The sequence below is a fragment of the Orcinus orca genome, chromosome 3 (genome assembly GCF_937001465.1).
Source record: "Orcinus orca chromosome 3, mOrcOrc1.1, whole genome shotgun sequence".
Lineage (NCBI taxonomy): Eukaryota > Metazoa > Chordata > Mammalia > Artiodactyla > Delphinidae > Orcinus > Orcinus orca.
The window spans coordinates 113,608,635-113,620,781 of record NC_064561.1 but is presented as its reverse complement, the minus strand read 5'-3'; the positions used below and the strand labels follow the sequence as shown (position 1 = coordinate 113,620,781).

The 12,147-nt window shown below is 36.1% G+C and overlaps 1 long non-coding RNA gene across 1 annotated transcript; it reads left to right on the top strand.

Annotated features, from left to right (window-relative positions):
• Window positions 1–5,121: 5,121 nt before the first annotated feature.
• On the top strand, window positions 5,122–11,530 carry LOC125964085 (uncharacterized). Its single transcript, XR_007476720.1, has 4 exons — window positions 5,122–5,176; window positions 7,098–7,177; window positions 8,205–8,284; window positions 10,801–11,530. It is a non-coding gene; the product is annotated as an uncharacterized LOC125964085 (long non-coding RNA).
• Window positions 11,531–12,147: the final 617 nt, after the last annotated feature.

Below are 12,147 nucleotides of genomic sequence, written 5' to 3'. Positions count from 1 at the left end.
CTGCCACACTCTGTAGGAAAGCAGGCTGCATCATCATCCACCTCTACATTACCCTGTATCCTTATAAGAGTCTGCATCAAACAAAATATCAACCCATGTAATAATAAGGTCCAAAAAAATTGTGGAGACACAGCCATAGTGGCAGCCTAAAAAAAATATTTAGAGTAGTCAACCAAATAAGTATCTAGAAAGTAAGCATCAATGGTGAGATAAATATGAATCACCATTTGCTTTTAAACAGTTTTATATTTTCTTGATTCTTCCAATTGTTTTGGATTTATGTAGGACTCATTCAAGGAAAAACAGATTTTGTTTTCTCCGTGATATGTGTGAATACATACATATGGAATATTTATTATCGGGATATATATATATACATGTGTCTACTTTTAATATCTTATTTTTGAATGTAAAAATCTATATAAATCAAAATAAAGGGTAGATTTTGAACAAAACTTAAAGGAAACAGCATTTATTTTTATACAGACATGATGACTACCCTGAGATATAATTGTTCTCAATGTAAGCATGGTCAGAGTTCAAAAAAAAATTCAATTTTACAATATCCTAAACATTTGCAGCTCTAGTTAAGGAAAAGCATTTAGAATGTACAGTTGCTGCATTGCCCTTTTAAAACAACCTCTCTAACACAGGCATTTTAAATAAAATTGGAATTTCAGGGATCCAATGTATACCCCCAAATACATGAATTCCACATCTCTCCCAAAATTAGTATAGGTTATTAAGCTTTCCTATAGCTACCATATCTTGGGAAGATCTCAGAGAAACTAGGAAATTATGAATCATAATTTTTAAAAAAATCATATTTAAGGCAAAATATCCATTACAAAAAAAGTATTTTTATGACAATTTTAAATAAAGACAAGACACAACTCTCCACTTGCATGATCCTGTCTCACTCACCTCACCCTAATCTCAGCCCCCAGCCCAATAAAGCTTTATTTACAAGAACAGGTACTGGCCCACAGGTCATTTTGCCAATTTAATTTCTTAAAACATTGCACTAAAATAAGATTTAACTTGATTACTGAGTTTTAGACACTCTTAAATTTTGTGCTGTAGGTCATTCCTGTGTGTCAAAAGTCTCTGAAAGTGAATGATTACTGCATTTCTACTCCCACATTCCTCACAAAGCCTGCCTCACTTTACAAAGAGACACAGACACCTAATACTTATATATACACCTTAAAGTAATAAGCAGTTACCCATTTCAATTCATTTCAGCCCAAGAAGTATTTCCTGGGGGTCTTTCAACTCTTCTCAAGCCAGCTGCCTAGTTTGCCTTCACAGTACTCCAGCAGTGAAGTTTCCTGTAGCAAACAGGCAGCTGGAGAGGACTGACAATTTTAACTGGCAACTATCATAATGGTATTAAAATTATATAAAACTACAATGAACAACCTTGGTAAGTTTTTAAAATATCCTTTGAAACTATTTCACATCTGGAATGGCTAAATTGAGATGATCATCACAGGAAAATTAAGTCACCAAAAATAATGCGATAATAAACTATTACAACATACAGCATTTTATATCAACGATGTTAAGCTAATGGTAGAAGTGCAAAAGTCTCAACTCCGTCACCATTCAGTCTGGAATAAATAAAAACTTATGACAGAACAAATTAAGGAGTGAAAAATTGAATACCATAATTAGTAGTGAGAAAAATTAGTAAATTAGTAGTGAGTAAAAATTAGTAATTATTGAAGAAACCACATGTTTAATGTATTAACTGTAGCTACTAAAACTATATTATATTATTTTGTCAGATATGTAATGAGTGAAATTTTTTCACAGTAGACGCTACTTCCTAGGAGGAAGATTAAATTTTTGGGAAGCCTCATTGTTTAGGCCACAGTTAACTGTACATTAGTTTTGTATTATGGTTTGTACACAGGGAGGTCTAATTCAGTTGTTAAAGTAGGTTTTTAAAAGAGCTTGATGAGGTGTCAAAAAACAATATTTAGCAACTGGTAATTGCAGGGCACTGAAAAAATCTGGAGCCTCTATGCCTCCCAGGATCATGTGAGATTTTTAACGATAGACATGGGAAAATTAGGGTGTCCCTCACAGATACCAGAATCCTCTGACAATAAAAACTTACACCCACACTCCGAAGTCCTCAGAATAACAGGTTATTTCCAGAGTATTTTCAGGAATACCAGCATTTGCTAGATGAGGCAAGTCCATTCATGACTATGGAAATCCTTAAAAAAAACCCTGGGGGCTTCCCTGGTGGCACAGTGGTTGAGAGTCCGCCTGCCGATGCAGGGGACATGGGTTCGTGCCCCGGTCTGGGAAGATCTCACATGCCACGGAGCGGCTGGGCCCGTGAGCCATGGCCGCTGAGCCTGCGTGTCCAGAGCCTGTGCTCCGCAATGGGAGAGGCCACAACAGTGAGAGGCCCGCGTACTGCAAAAAAAAAAAAAAACCTGGAATGCAGACCCACCTAAATTATTAAGGAGTTTTCTAACCTTTCATGGCATAATACCAGGAATACTCTTATTCATTCATTTATTAATTACTTACAAAAATATTAAATACCCACACTGTAATGATCATTGGGATATACTTCCACTTACGTGCCTTATATTTTATTAGGGAAGATATTAAATATATACATATAAACATATATGCATATGAAACTAACTCAAAGTTGGGTCAAATGCTATGAAAGAAATTCACAAGTAGCCAAAAATATTACTGGGGACAGGAATCTCCTTTACAAAACTAGGGAAGCCCTCTCTGAGGAGGTACATTAGCAACAACCCGAAAGAAAAGGAACCAGCCTTGAGAAGTGTGTTGGAAAAGAACATTCCAGGGATGGCAAGTTACAATATGTGCAGAAGAATTTTCTGGAGCAGAACAGAATTTGGCATATTCAAAAAACAGACAGAAATCTATAATAGCTGTAATATATTGGGGAGGGCAGTACCTGTCTCACACTCACACACACATACATACATACACACTCCAATCTCCCTGAAACACACAGCATGCAAAATTATAATGAGGTGGATACAGAGCTATAGAAACTATCAATAATTAGCATTCAGAATCATAACCTTATTAAGGTTAGTTTGAATACCATAATATTTACCTATTTTAAGTATCAGTTCAATGATTTTTAATAAATATATAATTGTGCAACCATCACTTAACTAGTTAAAACTTTTTATCAGTCCAAAAAGTTACCTCATGTCCTTGGCAGTTAATCTCTACTACTATCTCCTGCCTCATGCAGCTAGTGATCTGCATTTTTCTTCACAGGTTTTTTTTTTCTAGAAATTTCATGTAAATTTAATTATGCAATATGTAGTCTTTGTTCTGGCTTCTTTTACTTAGTATAACCTCTGTTGTTTCACGCATCAGTAGTAGTTTGTTACTTTTTATTTCTGAATTGTAGTCCATTGCACAGGTATACGACATTTTCTTTACTCATTTGCCAGTTGATAGACATTTGGATTGTTTCCAATTTGGGACTATTATGCATAAGCTGCTATAAACATTGGTCAACAAGTCTTTACATGAACACAAGTTTGGGGTAGATACCTAGAAGTGAAATTGCTTGGTCAAATGGCACTCTATGATTAACTTTTTAAGAAGTGTCACACTGTTTGAGTCATATGTTTTTAAGTCCTTGCTCACAGACCACTTTTGGAGGATAACAATGATGAGATACCCTGCTGGAATACTTGATGAAACCTGTAGCCATACTCATCTCTTTCCAATCTCACACTGTAATATCACAAGGAACCTGGATATGAAAATAACAACCAATGCTATTTACAAATGGGAAAGTTCAAGCGAGTGAAAACAAAATAGGCAGCCTATGAAAGGTTCATGTGGACATTACCCAAATAATAATTTTTAATGATTCTCACAGTTCACTACATTACACTGAGACTGTCATAGAGAAAATTCTATTCTAATTATTGGAACTAAGGTTTGTATAGCTCCACCCAGCTTGGAAAGGTACTTTGTGCTAATCAGAAATATGCATCCACCATGAGATCAAAAGTATAAGATTCTCTATTCTACTAATAAGAATCATTTCCATGACATTAAGTTATTTCTATCTGCCCATCACCTACATCTGAAAAAACGGACTTTCCCATGGTATCTGCAGAATTTAAAAGGTAAGTGAAAAGCGAAACGGGGTTAGTAAAGGGTGGCAAAACTAATGAAGACAATGTGCAATGACTTTCTATATGAGGCAGAAACATGCACAACGCATAGAGAGAAAGAAACTAAAAATATCTGATGTTGTTATAAAGGAAAGCAGAGCCAAAAGCAATTTGTCTGTGCTTCTTTCCCATCTGTGTGGCTCCTTCAGTTAAACAGCCAATGTAGTCAAATCTGATTTGCTTTCCTGTTACAAAAGTTGTGGCTTAACTGGAGCTGTGCTGGAATGTCTAGATAAAGACATCTTTACATAAATACTGTATACACATCTATGTTTTACGCATATGCTTTCTACATGTGATTTTTGTACACACACCCTGTCTTCTCATCTTCAGGTAATATATTAGCCAATGAAAAACATTTAAAGGGAAGCCTTTCTTCCAAGGCTGTGAGAACTGTTCTTTCTCCTAAACTTGACTGTAACATTAGAAAAGCTACAGAGATAGTTATAACCCTGTTCTCAAAACAGAAAAGAAAGTGGTTGTCTCCTGTATAGTCAGGACTGGAAGAAATAAACTGAAAACTTAAAAAATATCCCTAGGCAGGTAGGAGGTATGTGTACTGCAGTCCTTGTCCATCAGACTGGGGACTAAAAGGCTAAGTGGTTTGCCTCTTATTAAGTGCTTCCCATGAGGAGTCAAACATGACATTCAGATAGCCTTTCCTTCAGACTAGTGCTCTAACCAGCTGACCACTCTAGCTATAAACATTTGCCCTGGCTGTATTTTCCCACTCCTGGATGATTGTCTGCCTGGCAACAAGATGACAGAAGCACTAAGCCAAAATATCCTTATGTGGGCATAGCTGCCTCTTCATGGCAGAGCCAATTTGGACCCCATCCATTGGCAGGGATGTCCCAGAAGCAGCCAATTTTAGTTCAGCCTCTTTAAAACTCTGGATTGTAAACAAACAGTAGGATTTTCCACGGTGGAAGGGAGAATAATGAGACGAAGGATGCAGAAGAGAGCGGGTAGGTGAGGCTAGCACCTAATTCACCAGAGAAATTAATGAGCTGAAAACCTTCAGGGACTCTACTATAAGCCCCCAGATCTCTTAATTTTTAAAGTCCATGAATTGCATGCAGCTCTTCCCACCTTTTCTTTCCTATACTTTAAAATTTCCATATCATTGCTTGTTTTTCTTTCCTTTCTTTTCTTAGTCTCTCTTGATATTTGAAATAGTAAGTCAAATTTGGACATATCTAGTAGGCGGTTGCTGGTTTAGTAGTGAGGGGTAGTTGTTCTAATTGCCTGGTTTGCATAGCATTCATATGATTTCATGGATTTCACAAACAAATATTTCTAGATTAAATGTTCTAAAAAATCATAATTGATCAGATTCAAAATAATTTAAGGCAGATCCAGTCATATCACTTCCATGAGTCTACGCCTTCTAGAATCAAGCACAACTTTGATATGTATATGTCTTACATGTCATACTGCTCTGCAATGTGATCGAGTCTAAAGAGAAAGGCACTTAGAGTCGGACGGCCAAGTTAGGGTTAATAGGCACATTACCTATAAACGTTCCGTTGGTACAAAGGCAATATACTTGGTTTCCTCTTAGTGAAATAGAAATAATAATAATTACTGTACAGGATTGGTGTAAAAATGAAACAACTGTCTGCGCCCAATGCAATAGCTATTATAGTTGTTAGTTATATTAACTTATTAGTATGCTGTTGATCAAAATGAATGTGAAATTACTGATGACCAGCTTGCAACAAGGATATGATAACAAAACATTACAATTTGGTATCAGTGAGGTACCTGTGGTCAATAATGTCATCTTTTCTTAAAATTTAATGCATAGAACACTGTCAATTACAATGTAAAAAATACAGGTACCCGGTACCTTCCATTAACTGAGAAAATATAAAATGACGAAAAGTCACCATGAATTAAGGATCACTTTTAAATGCATTTGATTTTATTGATCACAGCAGCATTTAGAACAAAAACACAATTTTCATGTACAGTTTCATGTTAGAGATATTTATTCAGATTACCAAAAAAAAAAAAAAAGCTTGGTGTACATATGGATTTGTGGGCCCCATCCAATAACTCCGTCACTCCTCATGGTCCCTTGGCATACAGGCTAGGAATCACCAGTGTTGGTTAAGGTCAAAATAGACAGGAGAGTCTTACACATACTAGCTTTGCTTGCCAAGTTGAAATGCTAACCTGCTCTTTCCCAGGATTTTAGAAAAGCATTTGAAGACATTTCACAAGATAAATGGAAATGGGATAAACACAAGGCCTTAAAAAAATATACTTCTGGTGCATTTATTAAGCGCTTGGATCTGATGCATGACACCTGCTTGAAATTCAAAGAATTATCACAGGCTTTGCCGAGGAAGAAAAGACAAGAATTATGACTGCACACAGGCTCATACTTCAGCAAGTCAATGTTTTTAAATCAATGAAAAACAATCCAGTGATTGTGTTTTCTTCAAAGAGAAAGCAATGTAAGATGACATACAGTATTTCAAGCTGTTCAAATTACTGATGGCAGAGTGACACGATATATATCCATTAAAACCAAATAGTTGCTTCAAAGTATGTTGGCCAACAGAGATAAATAGTGCCTCTCTGAAGCAAATACAAAATGATTTCTTTACTCAGAATTCTGGGCTCTATAATGCTTTCAACTGAAAGTACCTCTTGCTTATTTTGGGAATCTTTATTTTGCACCTTCATTCAGAATCTCTTGAGTTAGCCCACCAAACTCATTTTCTACATCAACAAAGAGGCATATGCATTAGGTATCAAAGCATGCATATTTCTGTAATAGGTTCTCTGGTGGTCTCATTCATATTGATAAATTGATCATATTGAATGAGTTAAACATGAATGAGTAAAATGTGTTAAATTCAAAGTCTACTCTCGCAGGAGTATTACATCATCAATAATACCTCCAGGCTGAAAATTAATGGGCCATGTTTAAGAGCACTGTTATTTGAGAGAAAGAGGTATGTGCAATTTATCTTTCTTGATTCTTCTTTCAACAGTATTTTCATTAATAAACTTAAAAAAATAACTTTGATATATAAAGTACCATCTATTTGTCCTCAAGGCCTTGCACCCACCTAATCAGTGAAAATAATCCTCTCTTCTTTATCTGTCTAGAAACTCCAAGGTAGCTAATGTGGGACCACAGAATATTGACCAATTAAGAGCATATACAAATTCTAGGTGTTCAAAACATAAATAAACTTCTTTCATACAAGTATTTTGTACAGTTGATGATTTTAAAATGACCTTAGTGCTATTCCAAGTTCTGTCCCTCCCAACTGTAATCTATGCCACTTCTCATAAGACATGGCCTAAAAAAGAGAAATACTGTAAGTTCCTCACAACTGGAAAAAATTACTCTTTATAATTCCTCCTACTATATCCCCCTTGAAAAATTGACCATCATAATAAATTCAGAATTCAGGGTTCTATTTTCATCAGAAACCTAGAAAAATGCAAGAGATACTCATGAATTATGCTTGATAAAGACACCAAATAGAGAAGTGTTTCTGGAAGCCCAGAATATAATATGACATTTTTAAATAAAAGTTTAAAAGTATATGTATAAAGTGGATAATTGCTGGTTCCTAGTCTTTATAAAGAAAACTATACAGGATAATGAAAGATGTGAAAATGACCAATGTTTGTATTGGAAAATGGTATAACTATCTCTATGTCCTAGTAGACAAATTGACCATTAGGAAGCAACATACTCTATGGCTAAAACAACACTGTGGTGTATTTAAAGGAATGTAAACTTTTTAGCAAAGGAATTGGTCAGAAAATAGCAATACTGTTTCTAATTCTTAAACTCTGCAATTTGAGATGATATTTTGGAGTCATGGCATAAAATATTAACCAAGAATGTTAAAATCTGGACAACAGAAAAAACAGATTTTAAATTCTAATCTCAAATTTAGTAATAATGCTGATGTACCTAAGTTGTTCTCTATGAACTGCCTGTTTTTTTCTTCATTTTCACAGTCCTGTGCTCATACTGATGTCCATTTATGCTCAAGATCATGGAGCTGGAAAGTACCTAAGCCAGGAGGATTTAGATTCAGGTAAGCCTAACCTCAAAATCTGTGACCCTAACTACTACAGCATATTGAACTATGAAATCTTGGTCTTACCTCTAGACCTGTTTCTCCCTAAGTCTTCTCTATAACAGTAAAGGAAGCATCACCCTTGAGTTAGTCAAGGCTTAACGCTAGGCATTACTCTTGACTCCTCTCTTTCATTCATACTCCACATTTAACACATCAGCCAGACCTGTCAACCTCCCTCTTAAAGAAATCTTTTTCTATGTTTCCACCTTCACCATCCTATGTGAGTCATCATTTTCTCTCACCCGAATACTCAACATCCCAACTGGTCTTCCTGCTTCCATTCCTGCTATCATACACAGAAAAGTTGGTAGGGTTTTAAAAATGTCAATCAGATCCAGCTCCAGATGCTTCCTTCAATGCTTAGAATAAAATCTTAAGTTTCTATACTAGCATACCAAAGCCCTGCATCAACTGATCCCTCCTTCTCTCCCCAGCCTCATCCTCTAGACTCCCTCAATCCAGTGAGAAACAGATATTAACATGCTAAGTTTATCCCTATCTGTAGAGTCCTTGCACTTGTTCTTACCTCTCCGTGGAATACTGCTCTCCTTCTTTGCCTATGGCTGGCTGTGTATTACATTCGGATCTCAATTTAGAGGTGACCTCCCCCCAAGAAATGCCTTTCCTGACCCAAATCCAAAGCAGCCAGCCAGTGACTCTCTATTCACCTCACCTTATTCTAATCTCTGCCCACATTTCTCACACTTGGCATTTTCTTGGTTTGATTTGTTCATTTATTGTTTTTCTCCCCTCAAAAGAATATAAGGTCTATAAGACATTGTCTAATTCACTGCTGGAGTCTCAGTGCCCCAGTCACTAGATGCCCAGTGAATATCTGTCAAATGAATCATGAGTGAAGAGGGCTGCGGCTTGCAATATGGAGTATTTTAACTTATCACCTGCACAGAATGATTCCAATGATGTCGACAGTGATCCTCCACCCTCCTCTCACTCTACTTTATCCAATTTATAGATACTGAAACCCTGTGATTAAAACCTCAATCTAAGAAAAAATGCTCTTTGTTAAAATTAAGACACCATCCCCCAATGGGTTACATTTTAATCTTTAGCAGTCATTTACACCTCAATGTGAGTAAATTTAACTAGTCATATATCTTAAAAAAGGGATGAGAAAAGAAAAAAAAAAATGAAGGTACTAAATGACTGACAGTGAAGAAAAGGGGAACCAGAGATTCAAGACACACTTATGATTTCAAAGACTGTCCCGGCTTCTGTCCTGAGCAGGAGCTTTGCCTAACAAGTGAGTTCTGATGCAGACTCAATGTTTCTTAGAAACAGTCTTCAATTACTGACAAAAGATGGCCATCTGTTCTGATGCTAAAGCCAGACAAAGGGGAAAAGAATAAAATGCAGTACAGAGGGTTTAGATTAGATATGAGGAAGGATGCCTACACAGAAATGTGGGGAGTTATACAATGGAGTAAGTTTCTGGAGAAAAATAGTTTTGAATTTTCTTAATATGGAACTCTTTAGAACTAATTCAGATTTGTATCAGAAAAGGATGTTTAAGAATTATTTCTGAAGTCAGGAAAGTGGACTTCATTTCTTTGTTCTTGTGAGTGATATCATTTGATATAGTGAATAAAGATATTCAAAAGATCTTAAACAATTAGAAATTCAGGGTGAAGACTGCATAATGGCAGACATAATGTATGCACGACTGTCACTTCTTGCTGCAGCAGAATGGAGACCAAAACCAATCTGAGCACATTAGGGCTTTTTATTCAATTACTTGTATCAGAAGTCACTTCTTGTAAGTTGCCTGAGTGGTCGGCAAGGAGAGTGCCAGTAGAGGGCACAAAGTAAGAAGAGTATCCATGGTTTATCTTTTACTTTTCCAACTTTCTCCATACAGTATTTCTCCTTTCTTCAAATCTTCTTTCATTTGAGTATCTAACGAACCTTCAAACCACTGAAGTTTGTGTCTATGATGCAAAATTTTCTTCCTTTCTGCTAATTTCTACATGCACTCTATATTCTCAATCCAAACCAAAGCTCCAAAGAATGGTTCCAAGTTCTCAAAGATCCCAAGAGCAAGGGTCTACTTATTTTGGTTCTGAAGCTCCAGAAATTTTGTTGTTGTTCTTGTTGTTAATGGTATACTTTCTTTTCTAAAAGGATTTTAATATACTGATGTTAGCGTATTCCATCCCATCTACATGACTATTTTATGACTAGCTACTTAGGTTACATTTGATCACATTCTAAGTACCCAAAGGCCAAATGATGTCCAGCATTTTCTCTGAATCAAACTTTTACAGTAGTTGTCATCAAAAAGCTTGTAGATGTGGAAATATACTGATCAGAAAAAAAACTGCCCAACAGACAATGCAGGCTGGTCTGACTAAAGAACATCTCACAACAGTATATTATCAGTGCACATAACATAAATATGCTCTGGAGGATTTTTCATTTATTATTCTTCTTATTGCATTTTACATTTTCTACAGATTCTTAAATTGATTGGCTCATGAAAATAACAGAGTAGCTTAAGTTAAGAATTCATTTAAGAGCTTCCCTGATGGTGCAGTGGTTAAGAATCCGCCTGCCAATGCAGGGGACACGGGTTCGAGTCCTGGTGCGGGAAGATCCCACATGCCGTGGAGCAACTAAGCCCATGCACCACAACCACCAAGCCTGCGCTCTGGAGCCCGCGAGCCACAACTACTGAGCCCACATGCCACAACTACTGAAGCCCGCGTGCCTAGAGCCCGTGCTCCACAACAAGAGAGGCCACTGCAATGAGAAGCCCGTGCACCGCCAACGAAGAGTAGCGCCCGCTCGCCACAACTAGAGAAAGCCTGCGTGCAGCAACGAAGACCCAACGCAGCCAAAAATAAATAAAAATAAATTTTAAAAAGTTCATTTAAAAAGGAGAAATAATTATAAAAATATGAACCAAATTATAGTCCTTTGTACTCAAAAGCATAAAAGTTATGTTGACAAGTAACACAGTAAACAAAGGGATACATTTGTTACTCTTAAATATAACATGAGAAATATAGTTTCAATAAAAATTCTTTCTCATTTTTAATGTATTTTACTTGAATTTTATTTTTTAATAGTTTTGTTTGGGCTTAATTTATTATCTTTAATTTCATAGTTGTATAAAATGTATACTTTGTTTTCTTCTGTACAATATTTAAGAAACTTTATATTGAATATAATTAAAGTCAACTATGACGGTCAAAGAGATATTTTTCTGTTTTGTTTGTCTCTGTTTTCTTTAAAAGGTGGTGGTAAATAATCTAAGATCACAAATTACTAGAATAACTGAGCCCTACATGTGTTAAAAGGCAAATGACTTGATTAACATAACCTACACTAACTCCAGACAGTTACCATGATTTTTAAAGAAGTCCTGGTCTCGGGACAAATCTTCGCTTAGTGTTTCGTGCCTTCACAGGCATCCTATGTGCAACCAAACTCAGGGCTGTCACCAACTACTTCCCTGTACTCCCACACACATTAAAAGGATGTTGATAAATCACATCTACCTGTTATCACTGGAAGAACATTCAGGACCACTCTGCCACTAAACATGAGTTAGTGGTTGTCACTGATTAGTCAGTTTTTTAAGCACAAGATTTTGCAGACATATTTGTCCATTTGTGCCCAAGTTTTAAGCACCTAGACTTTTATGATACAAGAAATGTTATTACCTAAGAAGTTAGAAGACTGAGCTCTTAATATTAACAAGTTAATAGAAGAATTGATACGTATTCAAGCAAAAATCATAAAAAGCAGAGAAAGCAGAAATTAACGTAAGAAAAATAAAATGTGGAAAGAGTTCAGTG